We start from the raw sequence: 20,877 nt of genomic DNA on the forward strand, positions 1-20,877 counted from the left end.
GGAGTTCAAGGCCAGCCTGACCAACGTGCTGAAATCCAGTCTCTACTTAAAAAAAAAAAAAAAAAATTAGCCAGGCATGGTGGCACGTGCCTGTAATCCCAGCTACACAAGAAGCTGAGGCAAGAGAATTGCTTGAACCCTGGAGGCGGAGGTTACAGTGAGCAGAGATCGAGCCACTGTGCTCCAGCCTGGGCGACAGAGGGAGATGCTGTCTCAAAAAAAAAAAAAAAAAAAAAAAGAAAAAGAAAAAGAAAATGTTGCTTTGAAAAAGTGCTAAACTAAGAAACTAAGGAGAGCACTCCCACATTGCACTCCAGCTTCCATCTGAGAAAGTGAAAGAGGAACGGGAGGAAGCCCAGTGGGGCCTGAAGGTGGGGTGGGAGGAGAAACCTGTCCAAATGCCTACGGGCCACAGTCAGGTGGAGCCATCTAAGCTCCCAGATGTAGAAACTTTGGACCTAAAGGTATTTTCACCGTGGGTGGAAAAGACCACCTGCGTGGAAATGGAGCGACAGTGAGTCCCCCGCATCTGTGGAGGCAGAATCTCCAGGTGAGGGGGCTAAACCAACAAACACGTTTGGTGCTGGTGTCAGAAGGAGTCTAGTTTCTGTTTGTTTATCTTTACCATGACCCACATGAAACTGGCCACCGTGAACACTTGGACAATACGCGTGGAGAGGAAAAGGGATGTGTGTCTTGATGTGATGTGCAGGGAATCATCTTGGGAGAAAGTTAATCTAGTTCTGCTTTGAGAAAGCAGTGATGACTTGTGCATTGCTCTCAGCAGATTTAACTGGATGCCTGCTTTCTCGGTACCCAGCTGTTGTCATGAGCCGCCGTCTCTCTGTCCCGTGGCTGGGTGGTTTGTTGGTGATGACAGGGGCTTTGGAGTTGGGTGTGGTTTAAATCCCAGCTCCATCACCATCAACAAGGTGCCCTCGGGCAATGGCTTGCCTCTTTGTACTTCCTCTGTAAAATGAGGATAAGAAGACAGTTGTTGTGAGAATTGAAGGTGAGATGTAGAGTGCTTTGAAGAATAAAAGGTATTCAGTAAGTACTCAATAAAGAGCATAAAAATAAACCAGAGACCACAGACCTGCAGCCCACCAGTCAGTAGGCAAAGCTACGGTGGCCAGTTTTGTCTGACCACTTAGTAGGGGCAGACCTGCTCCATTTCTGAACTTGCTTCCACACCCTGTCATTGCAGGGCTGAGTTTCATTTGCCAAAACTAATGCATTTCCCCCTACTGTCTGTACTTTAAAAAGGAGAACTATTGCCCTCTACCCATGAGTTTATAAAACCTGGGGAAACGAAAAGATAAATGCAGTAAACCTGAATTTTAGAGGTGGGAGTCAGAAGCAGATAATATTCCTAAGTGTTTATTATAAAAATAATAAGTATGTGGCTTTCTGGACACTACTGTTATTTAAATTTGCTGCTCCTGCTTTCTGATCCCCTGGGGAATGGGAGACAACACAGTGATCTGGGTTCTAAGAAAAATAAATGATCTTATATTCTGAGAGAATCTCAGGTTTAGAGGGAATTTAAAAGACATCAAGGCCAGGCACAGTGGCTCACAACCTGTAATCCCAGCACTCTGGGAGGCCGAGGCAGGCGGATCACGAGGTCAAGAGATTGAGACAAACCTCTGGTCAACATGGAGAAACCCTGTCTCTACTAAAAATACAAAAATGACTTGGGCGTGGTGGCGCGCACCTGTAATCCCAGCTACTCAGGAGGCTAAGGCAGGAGAAATGCTTGAACCTGGGAGGCAGAGGTTGCAGTGAGCCGAGATCGAGCCACTGCACTCCAGCCTGGTGACAGAGCAAGACCCCATCTCAAGAACAACAACAAAAAGACATCAAGAGCACATACACACTCCTCTGAAAAGTCTCTTCTTTTCCATCTGCATACACATGGGATGAAAGTAGCATGTGGAAACTTAGAAGGCACTTGAGTGTGCACCTCTGAAATTGAGTTTATAAACAAAAGTCAATTGCACAAGAACAGAACGAAGACACCTGAATTTGAAAAGTTGCTCATGTGAAAAAATAGGAGCTTACAGATCTTTAACAGTGACTCAGGAGGGTTCAGGTACCTAATGGGTTTATGTGTCTGCACATTGCTTAGTATTTCTTATTTCTGTGACAATAAAAACCCTACCGATCCATCCCACAGGAGATCACGGTGGCTTCCCTTCTTCCCGACCACACAGAAAGAACAACTTGAGAAAGTAGTGCCTTTCCACTCTCACTAGAGCCCCAACAGGGGCAGCACCCTGGCATATGGCATATGCATATGGCATATAGCTAATGATTTTCTCTGCCTGGGCCAGGTGCAGAGGCAGAGAGAGCAACTGTTGGCGCCTAGGTTTTCCATCAATACCCCCAGGGAAACATAGGCATCTTTTATTTCCTGTTTCCTGCCTTATTTTGATGTTTTCCTAAAAATGCTTTTCTAAAATTGCCATCCATTCTGTTCAAAGAGGGTAATACCAGCTACAGTGAGCCCAGTAAATGGGAGCAATACATATAAAACAAGTTTTTTTAAAACTGGAAGGAAGAAGATGGCACAGCTCATCTCAAACAAAATGCACTTGCTTTTACAGAAGATCTTGCACATTGTCATAATTCTAACTGCCGAAGTTCAGGTTCACCAGCAGTTTTCAGCAAAACAAGCAGTGAGGATGTGAAATAACATGGAGGGGTTGAGCCCAAGAGTCAGCACAGTGGCAACTGTCAATTTTAGTAAGACAGTCACTCCTTAAACACGTTCAGCATCACTCAGTAAATGTGATTATAGGGCTTGACCACACAGAGCCCACAAATATAACATCCTAAGTGATGTAAGGGTGAAACTCATCACCAAGAGCTTTACTAAAGGCTTCTCTGGACGTGGTCCGGCACTGGGCCTGGGACAAGATGGGAAGCCTCTTATCCCCATGATCTAAGGCTTTCTAATTCTTACAGCCCAGCAACAGGGATAAATAAGCCTTCAGTATGGGCTGAGTCAATAAGAAGCAAAGCATTTGATATCAGGTATAAACTAAAGACAAGGAGACGGTATTTAGGTGGTGGTTCAAATTCAGTTAGCACTTTTGATGCTTGCCAGGGATAAGGAGATGCATTGTGAGTTCCCTAAACAAGCATGTGGGGAGGGGCATTTGGGGAATGAATGGTGGACTGTGTTGGGGCACTTTATGTAGACACTGTATGTTACTACACTTCATCTCCACTACATGGCTAAGGAAAGGGGCTCAGAGCAAGTGAAAGGCTTGCTTGCCCAAAGTCACAACAGGGACAAGTCCTCCACTGAGCTTTCTCTCCACCCTGCTTGTCAGGATGCAGCCTCCTGGCCTGACAAGGGAGATAGGGATGCAGCTGTGTTTCACAGGCAGGACAGCTGTGTCTACATGACCCCTAGAGGGTGGGCTGCGACTTGGTGAAGAACTCCAACCCCAGTTCCTGCTGGAATGACAGCAGTATTAAGCCTGGCCAGCCAGACTGGTATCTGCATGCTTGGGTACAGAAGTAGGATAGGGGCTGCCCCGTGAGACAGCATAGGAAAGAGGAAGGCATAGCGAAAGCAAAATAGTTCAGGGCCGTGTTTTCTTCGGTCGGTGTGGTGTTGGCCCGTTTTGGAATGCACGTCTTGAAGCAGAGCACATGCCCTTCAAGACCCAGTGCAACTGCTCCCAGTAGCTTCACTCCTTTGGGATGTTTACAGATCCCTAAAGGTGTCTGAGTTCATGTCCCCTCCTAAGTCCTTCCAAAGCTCATGCCCACTTGCCCACTACTTTGAAACTGTTCTATGAAAACAGAGACCCTAGAAGTGTTTTTTTTGGTCGACAACGAATGAGAAGCAGAGCTTGCATGCATCAGATTCTTCATAGCCTGATTTCCTTTAGGTTCACCCTGTTTTGTTTTGTTTTTTTTTTTTTGAGACCGAATCTTGCTCTGTCACCCAGGCTGTAGTGCAGCGGCATTATCTCGGCTCACTGCAACCTCCACCTCTCAGGTTCAAGCAATTCTCCTGCCTCAGCCTCCTGAGTAATTGGGATTACAGGCTTGTGCCACCACGCCCGGCTAATTTTTTTTTTTTTTTTTTTTTTTTTTTTAGTAGAGACGCGGTTTCATTGTGTTAGCCAGGATGGTCACGATCTCCTGACCTCGTGGGCTGCCTGCCTTGGCCTCTCAAAGTGCTGGGATTACAGGTGTGAACCACCACGTCCGGCCCAGGTTCACCCTGATTTAATTTACTCCTTGGGTGTGTGGACACCATCTGCTTCCAGCTATTTTCTGTAACTCAGCTCCTGACGGTGCACCTAGAGTATCTGCTAGAGTAAATCCTCCTTCTGCATCCAAACCACACCTTCCTCCCAAACAGAGAGGATGCAAAATGCCATGCCGATGTGAGCAGGCTGTGTTCCTGCACGGGCCTCTCTTGTCTTCATAATGAAGCTCTTTAGAATAAATGTTCATTATCAATTTTAAGTAAAGAAGAACATTTCAGTCAGTACCTGTTTGACCAAGCTATCCTTTTTCTAAATACCAGGTACCTAATATGAACTTGTAATCTTTAGGGGTATTTTGTAATTTAGAAAATCTGTGAAAATATTATGCACATAAAAGGCATTACCTTTTGCATACTTACATTGCAAACTCTGCATTTAACACTTTCCTCGCAGTTAAAAGCAAGCACTGTCTTCTTATCTTGAACTTGTACATCAGGAAAGTGAGATGCCTTAGATATCCCTGGAGCCTAAACAAAATCCACAGGAAGCCTAATTGCTAGAGGAGGGCATGCATTCCACACCCTAGTTCTAGGAATTAAAATGTAAAATCAGATGTATTTTGTTAGTGACTTCTCTTTCAATGTCCCGTGGCTAGAAATTTATTAGAATTCTGTGCACTGAATGATTAGCCTGGGAAAGAAAATAAGTGAGAAATATGCCCTTGAAAGACAGGAGTGTGTGCTTGGGCCAGGCTGGAGGATGGCCCCAGGGTTCAGAGAGAAATTCCAGAGGCTCCACAGCACAACTCCAGCCTGGCAGACTGCAGAAGGTGACTGGATGTGAGCGTTTCCCTTACCCAAAAAGTAGAAAAGCAATCCACGCTCAGACCCTCAATGTCTGAGCTACTCCAAAGGGGCCGGCTCTTCATATGAAGAAGATAATTTGGAAGGGGGTCATTTCATTTAACTTGAATAACACCCATTAAATGCTTCAATGCATTAAAAAGAAAATAAGACTGAGCTTCTGTTCAAGAAGCTCTACACCTGTAAGTCACAAACACCTCAGCATCCATCAGTCACAGGAAAGGGTAAGGTCACTGAGCACCTCAAGTGGGAGAGGGCACTTAAATCAAACTTCCTCTTTCCAGGGAGTGTCCTGGAGCGGAGGGAAGAGTGCAGGCTCCAGGTCCTGATAGCCACACTGCTCTCAAGCTGTGGAAACTTGACACGGTCTGTCAATGCCTCTGAAAATCAGCTCCTTTATGTGCAAAATGAGATGTGAATTAGCTCGATTTAGCTATTCCACAATGTGTACACATTTCAAAACGTCATGTGGTACACAATTACATACAGCTTTTGTCAATTTAAAAATATATTTAAAAATTATTTTTAAACGTTTAATACAAAATGTGAATGTTTTAAATAAAAAAGCAATGGCCCTCACGTAGCTGTGTGTGACCAGTGAGAACCACCGCAGAGCAGCTAGTACCGAGGAAAATGTTCTCTCCTCTTCTCTCCCGCATCCCCTTCCATCGTCCCCACCCGGACCTGCCTCGCTGCCACCACCCACCCACATGCTCAGCAGTTTTTTCCAGGGCAGCTCTGACTACAGAAATAAGCAGGTGATTGGAAGATGGGTCCAGGAGGAAAAACACTGGAAGCGGATTCTTAAAATCTTTGTTCAATACCCAAAGCTGTTTTCAGTTTCAAGCTGCTTCTTACCTCAGGACACTTACACATGCTGTTCCCTTCACGCAGGAAGCTCTTGCTGCCCCTCTGATAAGGGCATCATATTCTACTATTATACACATAAGTATAATATAAATGAAATATAAATTATGCTATACCATAAATATAAAATAATAAATGTTATTTATTCTCTGAAGCTTTTTCTTTTTCTTTCTTTCTTTTTTTTTTTTTTTTTTTTTTTTTGAGATAGAGTCTCGATCTGTCACCCAGGCTGGAGTACAGTGGCACAATCTCGGCTCATTGCAAGCTCCGCCTCCCAGGTTCACGCCATTCTCCTGCCTCAGCCTCCCGAGTAGCTGGGACTACATGCCCCCGCCACCATGCCAGGCTAATTTTCTGTATTTTTGTAGAGACAGGGTTTCACTGTGTTAGCCAGGATGGTCTCGATCACCTGACCTTGTGATCTGCCCGCCTCAGCCTCCCGAAGTGCTGGGATTACAGGCGTGAGCCACCGCGCCCGGCCTCTTCTCTGAAGCGTTTTCTAAACTCCTCTGCTGCCCCCAATTCTTTGGATGCCCCGGGAAAACCCAGCTTGCATGGGATCAGAGGGAATTTGTAGCTGGGGAGTAAGGGACCAGGTCCCTTTCCAGTCTCCAGCCAGGGCTGAAGCGCTTCTCTGAGCAGGAGCTGCCAGCAGGCAGGGAGGAATCTGTTGTGCAAACATTTGTGTTCACCTGCCTGATGGTGCTACTAAGATCTGGAAAGTGGGCCACCTTCAGGTAAAAAGCAAACGTTTTTGGGTTCCATATGTGTCTCTTCATAGGATGTATATACATATGCTGAACGAGCTTGCCCCAGACGTACCCATTTCCAAACACAGTGGGCACTTTTTGTGAGCAAAGAGGATCTGTGGAGCAAAGAGCACTGGCTTTGAAGAGGGACAGACCTAGGTTCAGATGCCAGCTCTTCCATTTGCAGTGATGGCCACAAGCAGATTCTCTCTCTAGTTTCCTCATCTGAACAGTGAGTGGAGACAGAGCTGTAGTGAGCGTCAGATGGGACAGTGTGTAAAGCGTGCCCGGCACACGCTGGGTGCTCGATAGATGGCAGAGGCGCTTGCTATTCTGTGAGGAAGGATGCAAAGAGCACGCTGTTTGCTGGGTGTCGGCCATTTGTCGTGCATGAGGCTTAGCACTTGTTGACGATGCTCATCTTACACATGCACACAACTGGGAAGTAACTGTTAAAGGATAGTTTTTAAAAAAAGCTAAAATAATGAATCACGTTCAAATATAAAATGAACATGTATCAAATATTTTACTTAACTTATACATAAGGAAAAAACTAGTAAGATATTACAACTGAGTCCAAAGAAAATTGTAAAAACACATCAATGAAAAAATCGACTGATATTCGTAGGTATAGCAATTGCATTCCACTCCACAAAATTTATTTGGATTTCTCTGTTGTGAATTATTTTCATTACTATACTTTTTCTATAATTTACAAAATTGTCAAATAGCTCAAAGACAGTGAAAAGGGCAAGCTTTAAAATCAGATAATTTGGAAGAGTTACCAGATACCCTTTTTGGTTTTGTCTAATTCAAAATTTTTCCTGATGTTTTCTGGCATAACTATTATTATTCCTATTTGCAGCTGAGGAAACAGACTCAAAATACAAGTGTGTGTGACGCATCTACAGTCACCAAAAAAAAAAAAAAAAAAGTGTAAATGGCAGTGTCTGCACGCAAGCTCATCTTTCTATCACTCCAAAGCTAAAGTGGCTTTATTTAAACAACTGGGATTTGCTTTACTTGTATGTTTCAGGGGATGAACAATCAATACGTCCGTCGAGAAGTCTTCTGCTGTGAAACTTGTCGTGAGCTCAAAAGCTTCTGGGAAAAAGAAATTAGTAAACAGACTTTTTACCGAGAACTGGAGGAAGATCGTCAGGAAAGAAGCGCCCTGAAAAAGTATGTGAATTGTTTCTCTATTATTACTTTTAAAGTCGGTTTCCCAGAGATATGCCAGATATGAAGGTGGAGGTAGGGAATTCTCTTTGGTGCCCACTGCTGTAGGAATGTACATGTGCTGGACATGAAAACATGGACACTGTGCAGTGACAGGAGGAAATGCGAGCTCTCATGAGGAAATGGGAGCAAAGCTTGGAAGGAAGAAGTTCACTGTACTCACAGGTCCCAGACAGGGGGTCACACTTGCATGTGCCACAGGGCCAGAGGGGAAGCTCCCTGGTTGTGGTCACGTGGGAGAAGAGCTAGTGGGAACTTCTCAGCCAGAGTCTTTATTGGGATTTCTATGAAAAAGGAAGGCAGTGCAGAGTATATAATTCAGGATTGGCTAGTCTGAGTCATTCTGGCAGGATTTGGGCTACAGGAGTGGTTTCCAGTTGCCTGGTACCTGGCCCCAGGATAATCAAGGGCAGGGGAAATAGTGGCTTAGTGTATGAGAGTTAGACAAGGAGGTGGCTAGGGCTACAGACTTGAGATTGGTTGGTCTGGAGATTGGCCAAGCCTTTTGCTATCTCTAAAATAGGCCTTGTCCTAGCAGGAGCAGTCTCTCCCTAGCCAGCAAACTTTGTAAGATGTCAAAACATCATAAAACACAGAAAATGCAAAACATCACCAATACATCCACTCATTCAGTCTTGCAAGTATACCAGGGTTTTTCCACCTCAGCACTATTGACATTCAGGGCCAGATAAGTCTTTGTTGTGGAGGGTTGTTCTGTGCTAAGATGTTTATCAGCATTCTTGGCCTCAAAACATTAGCTATCTGTAAGATCTCCACACGCATTGTGAGAACCAAGGCCACCTGGAGGGCAGTCATCCCTGATTGAGAATCAATGGCTTACAGATATGGATAAGACTTTTTTTTTTTTTTTTTTTTTGAGACGGAGTCTCGCTCTGTCGCCCAGGCTGGAGTGCAGTGGCCGGATCTCAGCTCACTGCAAGCTCCGCCTCCCGGGTTTACGCCATTCTCCTGCCTCAGCCTCCCGAGTAGCTGGGACTACAGGCGCCCACCACCTCACCCGGCTAGTTTTTTGTATTTTTCAGTAGAGACGGGGTTTCACTGTGTTAGCCAGGATGGTCTCGATCTCCTGACCTCGTGATCCGCCCGTCTCGGCCTCCCAAAGTGCTGGGATTACAGATAAGACTTTTTTTAATATAAAAAATGAAGTTACATTATTTATGTCTTGGTAAACTAAAACAATCTGTTTGCCACCCTTTCTCTGTTACAATCTTTAGCACATGTGGTTACACTAAATTTCAGGGTTAGGTCGGCAATATATGTATATGTGCGAAAAACTAGTTTAATAAAAATCCTTCATCTGGGATAACATGTATCAAGATTCTTGGGAGAAGGGTAACGTGGTCTTTCTCTCGCTGGCAAATGAACTTGTTGTTCTAGTCCAAGGAGTCTGCTGAGAGATGAAGGTTTGCTTATGTGGGAAGATGTGTCATGTGTGTCAACCTCAATCTGAATGCCAGGGCCAGCACTTACCCTCACACATCAGATGCCTTGGAGCAGAAGGATCAGCTCCATTCTTCTGGGCCTGTCCAGGTTCTCGGTCCCTAAAATGGGAGAGGCTAGCCAGGTTGTCTGTCTGCTAGGATGTCCACTCGCAGGTGAAATGGTAGTCCGTGTTCTCCACAGCAGAGCACCGTGATTCCAGGTTTCTGTGTCTGCCTAGTGCATGCTGGGCTGAAAACATGAGTAATTCACGTGTGTAAAACGCAAAGTTAATTTCTAAAACAAAATCCTTTCTTAAGCCCCAGAGAGGAGCCTCCTTCCATACCCAGCGAAGAGCTCTGCCAACATTCCAGCCACACTCCTGGTGGCCTAATGGGCCAAACTAGGCCTTCCTACATGCTAGAAGAGTCTCCTGTTAGAGCATCCAATCCTATAGATTCTCAGGGAAGTGAAGAGAGTCCGTTGTGTGGTCCCCACCATCTTCTGTCTCCCAGTCCTGGCCCGCTAGCCCACTGGAAGCCAGATCTCATCTTGAGCCCTGTGCTGTATCTTCCCTTCCAGAAAGCAAAACTTGCAATATAATCTTATTTTTGTCAAGATAGTAAAACTTATATATATATATATATATATAGAGAGAGAGAGAGAGAGAGAAAGAGAGAGAGAGGGAGAGAGAGGGTATGTAAAGGAAAACGATTAGAAGAAAATACACTAAGATACTGAAAGTGGTTATTTTTGACTAATAGGATGGCAGATTGTCTGTGTGTGTGTGTGTGTGTGTGTGTTCTCCTATTTTTTCCAAAGTTTCCATAATGATCTTGTGCCATTTTTTAAGAAAAAAATAAGTTATAAAAATGGCAATAAATTGCAAATTGTCCATAGAACAAAATGCATTAATTCTCCAGGCTCCCATGTTCCCTAGAAATGATCCCCTCTTCTAAAGTTTGGAGCAGTTTTCTCTACCTTCTATGACTGAAAGAATCAATCTTTGTGCTCATCATGAAACATTTCATCAGTCTCCCCCAGCTAAGTGTTTGAAGACGTTATTGCAGCAGCCACAGGACTCAGAACCAGGATACCACCAGGAGCTGGGGAAGCGAGGTGGCTCCCTGTGGTCTCTCTTTCAGCCTTGAGGCCACCCACCAGAGCCATCACACTTATCAATTGTGAATTAAAAATCTCAAAAGCCTTTTTAACTTGGTAAACAATGAATTAAAACCTTGTGGTTTTACTGTTATTTTTGCTGAAAAAAAAGCAAAGCAAACACATACACATCCCGCCTGAACCAGGTTTCACAAAAGATCTAGAATTTTAAAATCAGAACCAAAATGTCAGAACATTTGCTTAAATCCCCGCTGATCTGAGCAAATAGTTTGAAACACTGTCTTAACAAAATAATAATCTCCCAGCATATACCTGCAGACCAGTGAATATCATGGACCCCTGAGTCCCTATTCCACCCCTGTGGGCTCTGCCTCCCCCAACTCCACTGTACGCAAATGCCCACACTCCAGTGTGCACATACACACACACACACACACACATACATACATAAACGTAACACGCACACCTTTTTTATTCTACCTTCCATTTATAAAAGGCAAATCCAATCCACCGTGTAATCAAGAAATATCCTAAGTGTCTGAGTGAGCAGTAGAGACAAAAACCTCCAAATTTTCCACCAAACCCCTTTGTTGACAGGAGAACAAATCCAATAATGCCTTATGCTCCTCTCCCTCTGCTGGGCTAACCTGGCAAGATGCTGTGCCAGAGCTGGGTGAAGTGTGTTAAGCACACACCTGTGGGTTCAGTGACTCAGAGAAGGAAGCCCAGGATGGAGAGAATCCATTTTTCCTAGGAACTCATGTGCTGTATCTGGCAGAGGTCCCGGGGTGAGATCACAAGACAAAGTGGATGGCCCCAGAACTGGGAACTTCTTTACTTTCTCTGAGTCTGGATAGAGAAAAGCAACAGAACATGGATGGGTTAGTCCCCCAAAGAAGTTAAAAAGTGTTTGCAAACAACTGATTGAGGCCATTCGAGACCAGTCGAGCGCCGTGTAGGCATGATGTCTGACCGTATCTCCTGGTTTGCCTGGGGCAGTTTGGATGGACACCTATCAGTTTGGTATAATCATTGACTACAGTCTCTTTTATTTTCAGAAGTATCTCAGTTTAGATAATAAGTCTTATGGACACCTAAGTGCCCAGTCGGTAGCTATCACTAAGAAACTGGACAGTGCTTATGTGAACAGCTAATGTTTTCAGGCAACAAGTGTGGTCTTCAAAATACTGCTTCATAATTTAGGAGATCTCAACAGTGTCAAGTAGACTTTAAATCTGGGAGTGCATCAAGCCTCATCCCAAGACCACTCACCTCCTTCTTGCTCTGAAAACTGCTTATCAATTATATCAATTAGGATGTTTTCAGCTTCGGGCAATAAGATATTGGACTCAGAATCTACCAGCCAGATGAAATCACTATTTCAAACTTTATATAAGACAAGAGTTAGTCTACAAAGAATAAGCAGGGAGAAAATTTTTAGTTAGATTTCTCATTCAAACTGAAAGGATAGGAAATACAGCTGGTAAACTGAGTTGGTCAAATGAGTATGCCAAAGCTTGTCAGCCTGTGTGGACGGACTGAGCTCTGCCCCTTGACCAGAGACGCAGCCAGTGAGCTGCAGGCCACAAGAAAACCAGACTCAGGCCCACCTCTCCCTACTATGAAAAAACAATTGTCAAGGCATGCTTCCCGCCCATGAGAATGGAGTAGGTGCGGCAAAATCGTCATCTGACTTTTCATACTAAAGTAAAAGCACAGAGATCAAGATTGGAGTTCTGAGAGCTGAAATGGGAGATCAAGAATTCGGTCAACTGTAAATTCCTTGAGGACAGGGAGTATTCGATTGCTTTTCTTTGCATAGCCTGGTAGCCACAGAAGTGCCCCCTCAGAGGACCTTCAGGATCATTTGCTTTGGGAGCATAGTTGACTGACAGTGCCGGCTGCTCCCTTTCTGGATCCGCCATCATGTGTGAGCCAAAGCCATACTTCCCCCAGGCCGCTCCCAGCCAATTACTGAGGGTGGCAGGGGTGCTAGTTCCAGGCAATTCCTGCATGACATGGCTCCTCTGGGGGCAGCATTTGCTCAGGGACTCCCCACCAGCCCAGCCCAAGCTTCCTCAGAACTGTGCTGTAGGATGGGTTCTTCCTACTCAATCGTTACTTCCCCCGCTCTCTTTTCACGGATGTCAGACCAGCGCTGAAATCTAAAGGCTCTTCTTGACTGCTTCAGTTTCCCCCCTTGCTGATTTTTCGCAGGCGTTTCCTCCAAATCTGCTTCTTGGAGGACCCAAACTGACCCATATGTTTAGTGCCTAGCATATGATAGGAAAAATATAATTACGGATCCAGTTGTCCTCACCCACTCCAGGAATAACATTACGATTATGACTTAAGAATGTCGCAAATATCATCCTGCCCTCTAGGTAAGTCCCAGACTTAACAAGGACAATCTGTGCTCCTAGGAATTAACAACTCCTGCACAAATTAGAAGAATCTGGAACAAGAAATAGTAAACATTACCTCGTCTCCATTTGAAAAGTGAGGCCAATATTTCCAGGCTGAAGGTAAAAATGTGCTCTCTGAGCTTTAATGCCAGTTGTATGGCTCTTCTGATGTATCGGAATTTGTAAGCCAAGTTTTAAGCATTATCTTCTTCCTGTGGACCTTCCCTACTTCAAAAGGCAAGCACCATATATAAATTTTTATTCACCGGTTTACTGAGAACCCCAAAATAAACAGAAGCAACACAGTAATGAAAGATATTGACCAAAAAGTAGCAGCAAAGTGTCTAAATATTCATAAAACAAGATTTAAAAGACATTTGGGTAGATGGAGACCTGGATTCTTTACCATGTAGCAATAGTGTATAACTGCTATAAAAAGTGAATAAATATATTATGAACCCCAGATTCCTAATTTTTTTTTCCTAGAATGAATGCATCACGCCAAATGTGTTAACTCAGGTCCTCTAAGAAGCAGAGGGCAAGAGGAGATCAGATATGTACGAGATTTATTGGAGGACGCACTTGTGAATGAAAAATTGGAAGGAAACTGTGGTGTGCTGATGAATGTTTAAAACTGGCTCTCTGGAGGAAAAACGTATGTGTGTATATACATACATATGTTTACAAATCTGACTGATATGAAAGCTGCATACCACACAATTTATAAACAATAAGAAAATGCACAATGTACTTTTTTATAAATCCCATATAGTCACCTGATTCTCAGAGAATAATAATGAAATGTGATTTTATTCATTTTTGCCAGCCTCTTGTATCTGGGCCAACTGATAGTTGCAATTGAACCATAGTTTGAAAAAATCATACAACAAATAAATGTTTGATTACTATCCAATTCAGAAAAAAAGTCATGTCATTGAAGATAATAGTTTTCTAGTACTGAAAGAATATTTCCTAATTTTTTTTTTTTTTTTTGCTATTTATAATGTATTAGCTACAGACATGACACACTTCTACATTTAATCCATGTTAAGATTTTGTCCATCATTTTCTTAAGTCTAGACCAAAGGTCAGCAAACATTTTCTGAAAAGAACCAGACAGTAAATATTTTTGACATTTTAGATCATATGATCTACATTGCAGCTCTTCAACTGTGCCATTGTTGTGTGAAAGCAGCTATAGCCATATGTAAATAAAACATATAAATAGGTGGGCAGGGCTGTATTTCAATAAAACCTTATTGGCTGGGCACGGTGTCTCACACCTGTAATCCCAGCACTTTGGGAAGCTGAGGCGGGCGGATCACAAGGTCAGGAGATCGAGACCATCCTGGCTAACACGGTGAAACCCCATCTCTACTTAAAAAAAAAAAAAAATTAGCTGGGCATGGTGGCGGACCCGTGGGAGACTGAGGCAGGAGAATGGCGTGAGCCCCTGAGGCGGAGCTTGCAGTGAGCAGAGATGCACCAGTGCATTCCAACCTGGGCGACAGAGCGAGACTCCATCTCAAAATAAATAAATAAATAAAAATAAATAAAAAATAAAACCTTATTTACAAAATGGGTGGCTGACCAGATTTGGCCTTAGGGCCAAAGCTTAGTTCAGACAATGAACAAAATGATACATCAAGTCATGCGTGATTTATAGTGTTTGCTGACTTCCATAGTGTAAATAGTCCCACCACAGTCTATTCAAGCTACCAATGAGATGTCGATGAAGACAAGTTCAGAAGAGGTGTTTGGCAGTAACACCTCATCATGTAGTACTTTCACCATACAGGTGAAATAGACCTAAGTAACCTGAAGAGCATACATTGTAAAATGCGGTAAAATCATTAGGAAGTAATGAATTTTGCATAGTCAGTGTCCTTGTTTTAACATAATTTAATTATAAATTTATATCATTTACTTTTAATAATGTCTGTATTTAATAATTAGCTTATAAAATTCCTGAAAAGTTAATAATTGGTTGTCATGAACTGCTATGAGCCAGCTTCAGCACACCACGAAGCCAGAGAAATGAAAGAAAGTCATCAGACTGTGATGCAGGTCTGACCTTCATGAAGGAGAAAAAGAAGGAATTAGGATTGGGAAGACAGCAGGGCAGCCCTAATAAGTTTTGGCCAGAGTAATGGGGAGTCAGTGAGCCAAAGCCACCTGTTAAAGAAGTTCTGCAGTTTGCTGGGACAGGCCTGCATTAATACCACGGCCATGCCCAGTCACTGTCTGAGAGCAACCTATAAGAAGTTTGGCCTTGGTATTGATCTGAGGCAAATACAAAAGGAAAGAAGCTGCAGCCACCAGTCAGCTTTGCTCCTCACATCTAAGTGGTGCATTTTCATGGCCACCACACCCAGTAAAAGTTACAGTCCCTTTTGTTAATCAATGAACCCACATGAGGTTAAGAAGTGCATCAAGTTCAATGAAACACTCAGGCAGCAGCCCTTGTTAGTGAGCTAGATCCTAGGTGACAAAAGTCATGTATGTGAAGGCAGATTTAGTTAGAGGCTTTTAGAGATATGTAACAAAAAAAGCTTGTGAACCTCAGTATTCTCCAGGTTGGAGAGGTGGATTACAAATTAAAATATAGGATAAATACTTAATAACCATGATGCAGAAATATAATTATGAAAATTACTAATCTGTAGATATCAAAGTAGAAGGTCAGATAAGCTCAATAAATCATCAATTTCTTTTTTTGTTTGTTTTTTGTTTTTTTGAGACAGAGTCTCGCTCTGTCGCCCAGGCTGGAGTGTAGTGGCGTGACCTTGGCTCACTGCAACCTCCGCCTCCCGAGTTCAAGCAGTTCTCCTGCCTCAGCCTCCTGAGTAGCTGGGGCTACAGGTGCCCGCCCCACGCCCGGCTAATTTACTTTTTTGTATTTTTAGTAGAGATGGGGTTTCACCGTGTTAGCCAGGATGGTCTCGATCTCCTGACCTCGTGGTCCGCCCGCCTCGGCCTCCCAAAGTCTTGACGGTACCGCCCCATGTGCCTCATTCTCTGACAGTATTTCAACTTTCAGGCCCCGCTTGCTCATGTGTTTATGCAACAGGCACCAACCAGCAACAGGCCCTTGTGCCAGATTCTTTCCATTCTTTCCTGGGCCCATAATTAAGCACAGTTGTAAGTAAGAAGTTTTCCTAAAGCCAATCTGGTAATAGGTGCCCAGAGCCTTCAAAATATTTATACCTTCTAAGTGGTAATATTTCACCTCCGGGAGCCACTCCGAGGAAAACAGACCGGGATGTGGAAAGACTGTTAAGTATTATACTCCTTGTAGGGGCTATTTATAAGAATGAAAGATGAAAGTGAATTCAATTTTTTAAGTTCTTTTCTGTATATTCTGATTTTCCTGTAATATGCACGCATTATCTAACCCCCAGGACCTCCGAGCATGACTCCAGAATCTTCCCATTCTCTCTCGGGCCCATAATCGAGCAGAGTTTATTACCATCCCCTTGGAAGTTAGGATTTAGATATATGAATTTGAGGGGAAACACACACGTTCAGACCATAGCAGATTCCAAGCCTATTGTTTGGATATAGATACATAATGTTCCGGCACCATTTGTTAAAAAGCCTATCCCTTCTCCATTGAGTTAGCCTTAACCCCTTGTCAAAAATCAACTGGCCGTATTACTGTGTATTTATTTCTGGACTTTCTATTCTGTTCTGTGCTAATAATCTATTTGTTTATTCACTGCCTTGATGATGGTAACTTTATGTTAAGCTTCCAATCAGGTAGTGTGAGTCCTTCAACAGCGTTCTTCAAACTTATTAAGGCTAATCTACTTTTGCTTTTGTGTATAGAAGTTGGAATCATCTTGTTGAGAGCTACAGAAAATTCTTGCTGGGATTTTGATTGACATTACATGAAATCCACCTATCAATTTGGGAAGGATTACATTTGGGATGAAGCCATCTATCCACAGACATTGCCCTGTGACTATTCATTTTTTTCTTTATTCATTTGTAAAAAGCATTTTTTTGGGGGGGGGCATTGTTTGTGAGACAGAGTCTCGCTCTGTCACCCAGGCTGGAGTGCAGTGGCGCAATCTCGGCTCATGCAAGCGCCACCTCCTGGGTTCATGCCATTCTCCCGCCTCAGCCTCCCGAGTAGCTGGGACTACCGGCACCCACCACCACGCCCAGCTAATTTTATTTTTGTACTTTTAGTTGAGACAGGGTTTCACCATGTTAGCCAAGGTGGTCTCCATCTCCTGACTTGGTGATCCACCCCCCTCGGCCTCCCAAAGTGGTGGGATTACAGGCGTGAGCCACAGTGCCCGGCAGCACTGGGTTTCTTAAATTATTATTTTATTTTAAGTTCCAGGATACGTGTGCAGACTGTATAGGTATACATGTGCCATGGTGGTTTGCTGCACCTATCAACCCGTCATCTAGGTTTTAAGCCCCACATGCATTAGGTATTTGTCCTAATGCTCTCCTTCCCCTTAACACAGGAACAGAAAATCAAACACCACATGTTCTCATTCATAAGTGGGAGTTGAACAATGAGAACACATGGACACAGGGAGGGGAACACACAAATGGGTTTCTTTTAAAAATAACTTTGAGAAGAAAAAGCCACGGTTCAGTGGACGAGCATAGCTGGAGATAAATGCACTGAGTATGTGCACGGTTTCCCCTCCGCAGACTCAGAGAAGAATGGAGGCAGAGGCTGGAGAGGAGGCTGAGGATGCTGGACAACCCTGAAGAGAAGGAAAAGCCCGCAAACACCGCGGACTGAGCGCTGCCTGCCTCACCGACTTCAAAGATAGCAAGCGACCATGGGCACTTTTCTAGGGGAAAAAAACTAACACCCAAGTTATGCTGACTTACTAAACAGGACGCTCTCTATTTGTGCTTCCATTTGCTAGGGGATTTACATGTGAAACCTCCCGCAGTGCTAATGGGAGTTATTATCCTGCTCAATCCCCTCCGCACAGAGGACAGGATGACCGCAAGTGGGATAGGACGCTCGAGCTATTTAATAAAAAAGCTCTTGGAATTAGCACTCCCCAGGTCTCACAGACCCATGTAGCCTAGTGTATTTCCACATTTCCTTCTCATTTTGAAATGTTTCAAGTCTCGAGACGTTTGGAGTGTTTTCTCCAAGCTTACTGAGGGCAATGACCTTGATGAAAATTTGACTTCCCCAGGTCTCCTGGAAAAAGAGTCATAAAATCTTGTCCTTCTTTCCCCGCTTTTTGTGAACACAGAAATGGAACTGCTTGCAGAAATAAAGCTATTATTATAAAAAGAATTTAACAATATGGCTTGAAAAGGAACTCAGTTAATTTATTTCTTCCTGTCAATGTGTTGCTTTTTCTTCAGAAACGGGTTTAGTTAGAAACCTGCAATGACAGCATGCACATAAACTTGTTGCGCCCTCCAGGTCAAGTACCCCGTGTGAACTCCCTTCACACTTGTTGAGTTAGTTCTCTGGTGGCACAGCAGGCGTCCAGACACATTCTGGAACTTAAAGTCACCCTCATGTTAGCCTCCTTTCAGGCCCCAAACACGATCACAGGGCAGGTGGCCTTCTATGGAGGCAGGAATGATGGGGCTTCCACTGCCCGGATTCCTCCCTGCAGGGCTGCAGCAGAGGGTTGTAAACGGAGATCCCTGGGGGACCAAAAAGCACAGACAGCCAGAGCCACACAGAGGTGCAGTGGGGGCATAGTTTGAGACGGTGCTGGACAGGATCCCAGCCCTCGCAGATGATGCGCGCTGGCATAACTGCTTCCTTCTGCTTCCACAGGAAACTAAACAGCTTCATTTCAGCTGACAGAGCCACAGGTGACAAGAAGAGTTGGAGAAGTGTTCTACCCTGCCCACCGTGATGAGATCCAGGGTGCCGTGCTGGCCCCTGCCATAGGCTCTTATTCAATTCAAATGCAACAAATTAGCCGTAAACTACAGTTGGGAAAATCTGCACAAAGTTCAGAAACGGAGGCTGATAAAGAAATAGAACTGGCCAGGCCCGGTGGCTCACGTCTGTAATCCCAGCACTTTGGGAGGCCGAGGCGGGTGGATCACGAGGTCAGGAGATCGAGACTATCCTGGCTAACACGATGAAACTCCGCCTCTACTAAAAATGCAAAAAATTAGCCAGGCGTGGTGGCAGGCGCCTGTAGTCCCAGCTACTCAGAAGGCTGGGGCAGGAGAATAGCTTAAGTAAATCAGGGAGACAGAGTTTGCAGTGAGCCTAGATAGCGTCACTGCACTCCAGCCTGGGTGACAGAGCGAGACTCCATCTCAAAAAAATAAAAAAAATAAAAAAGAAATAAAAGAAATAGAACTTCGGCAAGGGCAGAGGGCCATGGGAATGAACATCAGGAAGGCTAACCACATCTGGGGGTCAAGGAAAAGGGAAAAGCTCCCTGAGAAATGGATGCTTAAGCTGAAGTCTAAATGGTATTAATCATTTCATTATGCATGTGTCATGCATGTGTCATGCATGTGTCGTGCATGTGTCCATCAGAAAATCATGGTGTGCACCCTACATATATAGAATAAAGAAACACAAACAGGTAAGAATCTTCCAGGAAAATGCATCAGGGAGAATGTCTTGGGCAGAGGGCAAAAGTAAGTGTGAAGAACCAAAGAGGAGCAGGAGATGGTACAGGGGGTGGGAACCGGAGGTCTCTGGGGAGATGTGTCTGCAGCCCAGAGACTGGCGAGGGGACTAGCCTATAGGAGGGGGAGGGGTGCAGGGGCCTCTACAGCCAGACAAGACACTCTGGATCTAACCACAGGGTAACAGCAGGCCATTGGCAGTTTTCAGGCGGAGGAATAAGCTGACTAGATGTGCATTGTTAATTTTTTCAAACACACATATACATGTGTATGTAACTTTGTGTAGGTGCACATATATGATCATATCATGCACGCCGATACGGTTTATTACAATTTTTGCTAACCTTTTCTCCCTCATCTTTGTGGCTGGGACTTACTCCCTCCCTTTTTCCTCTACTCCCAACTGTCAGTGACCCTCACGCCTCAGTAACAACCTCACCTAGTTTTCTCCACGTTCATATAACATATATGAACACACACATAAACACACACACTCACACACACTGTACATCTAAAAGGCTTTGTGTGGATGTGTTCATGGGGTAACATCTTACAAAGGATCATGTTGTTTTGTGTATATTGTGTTCCTCATTCAACCATACCTCATACAAATGCGCCCAGGTCAACGTAATTCGAATTCACATTTTTAATGGGGCCATGTTATCCCATGATGTGGATGTTCCGTAATAAAGTTAACAATTCTTTTAGACGTAGACAGTCACATAATTTCCGGGTTTTGCATTTGAACAGTGCAGTAGTAAGTACTCTCGTCTGGAGGTCTTTTATCCCAGGGGTTTGATGCTAGAAAATAGATTCCCAGGAATGGAAAATTAGAAGATGGTATTTGCAATTTTTACTTTTAACATGCTACTAGAAGGCTTTCCAGAAAGGCTGGAGAAATTCCCATTTGAACAGACAGTTTACAAGAGCATGCTTCTCCCCACGCTGCTGTGAACATTAAGTGTCATAGCTAGCTTAAATTTTCTGTAGTCTGAGGGGGGTTGAGTGACATCAGTAATTGGAGTCCCTTCATTTGGTTGTGGATTAGGTGAATTTTCTCATCTGTGAATCGCTTATGCATGCTTTATTGCCCATTTTTCTAAGATGTGTCTTTCATGTCAACGTGTACAAACTCTTAATATATTATAAAACTTAACCCCTGGATTGTCATTTACATTAGAAGTCTAGAGGGCTGGGAAGGCCTGCTTAAATACTCATTATTAAGTTTGAAAACCTGAAAGCTATCAAGGCAGAAATAGACACCTTTATTTATGAAAATGAAAAGCTTGTATGTAGTAAAATGTACCATAAGCAGAGTAGCTCTGGCAGATTTGCAAGTTTCAATGATCACTCCACC

The sequence above is a fragment of the Theropithecus gelada genome, chromosome 15, assembly GCF_003255815.1.
Source record: "Theropithecus gelada isolate Dixy chromosome 15, Tgel_1.0, whole genome shotgun sequence".
Lineage (NCBI taxonomy): Eukaryota > Metazoa > Chordata > Mammalia > Primates > Cercopithecidae > Theropithecus > Theropithecus gelada.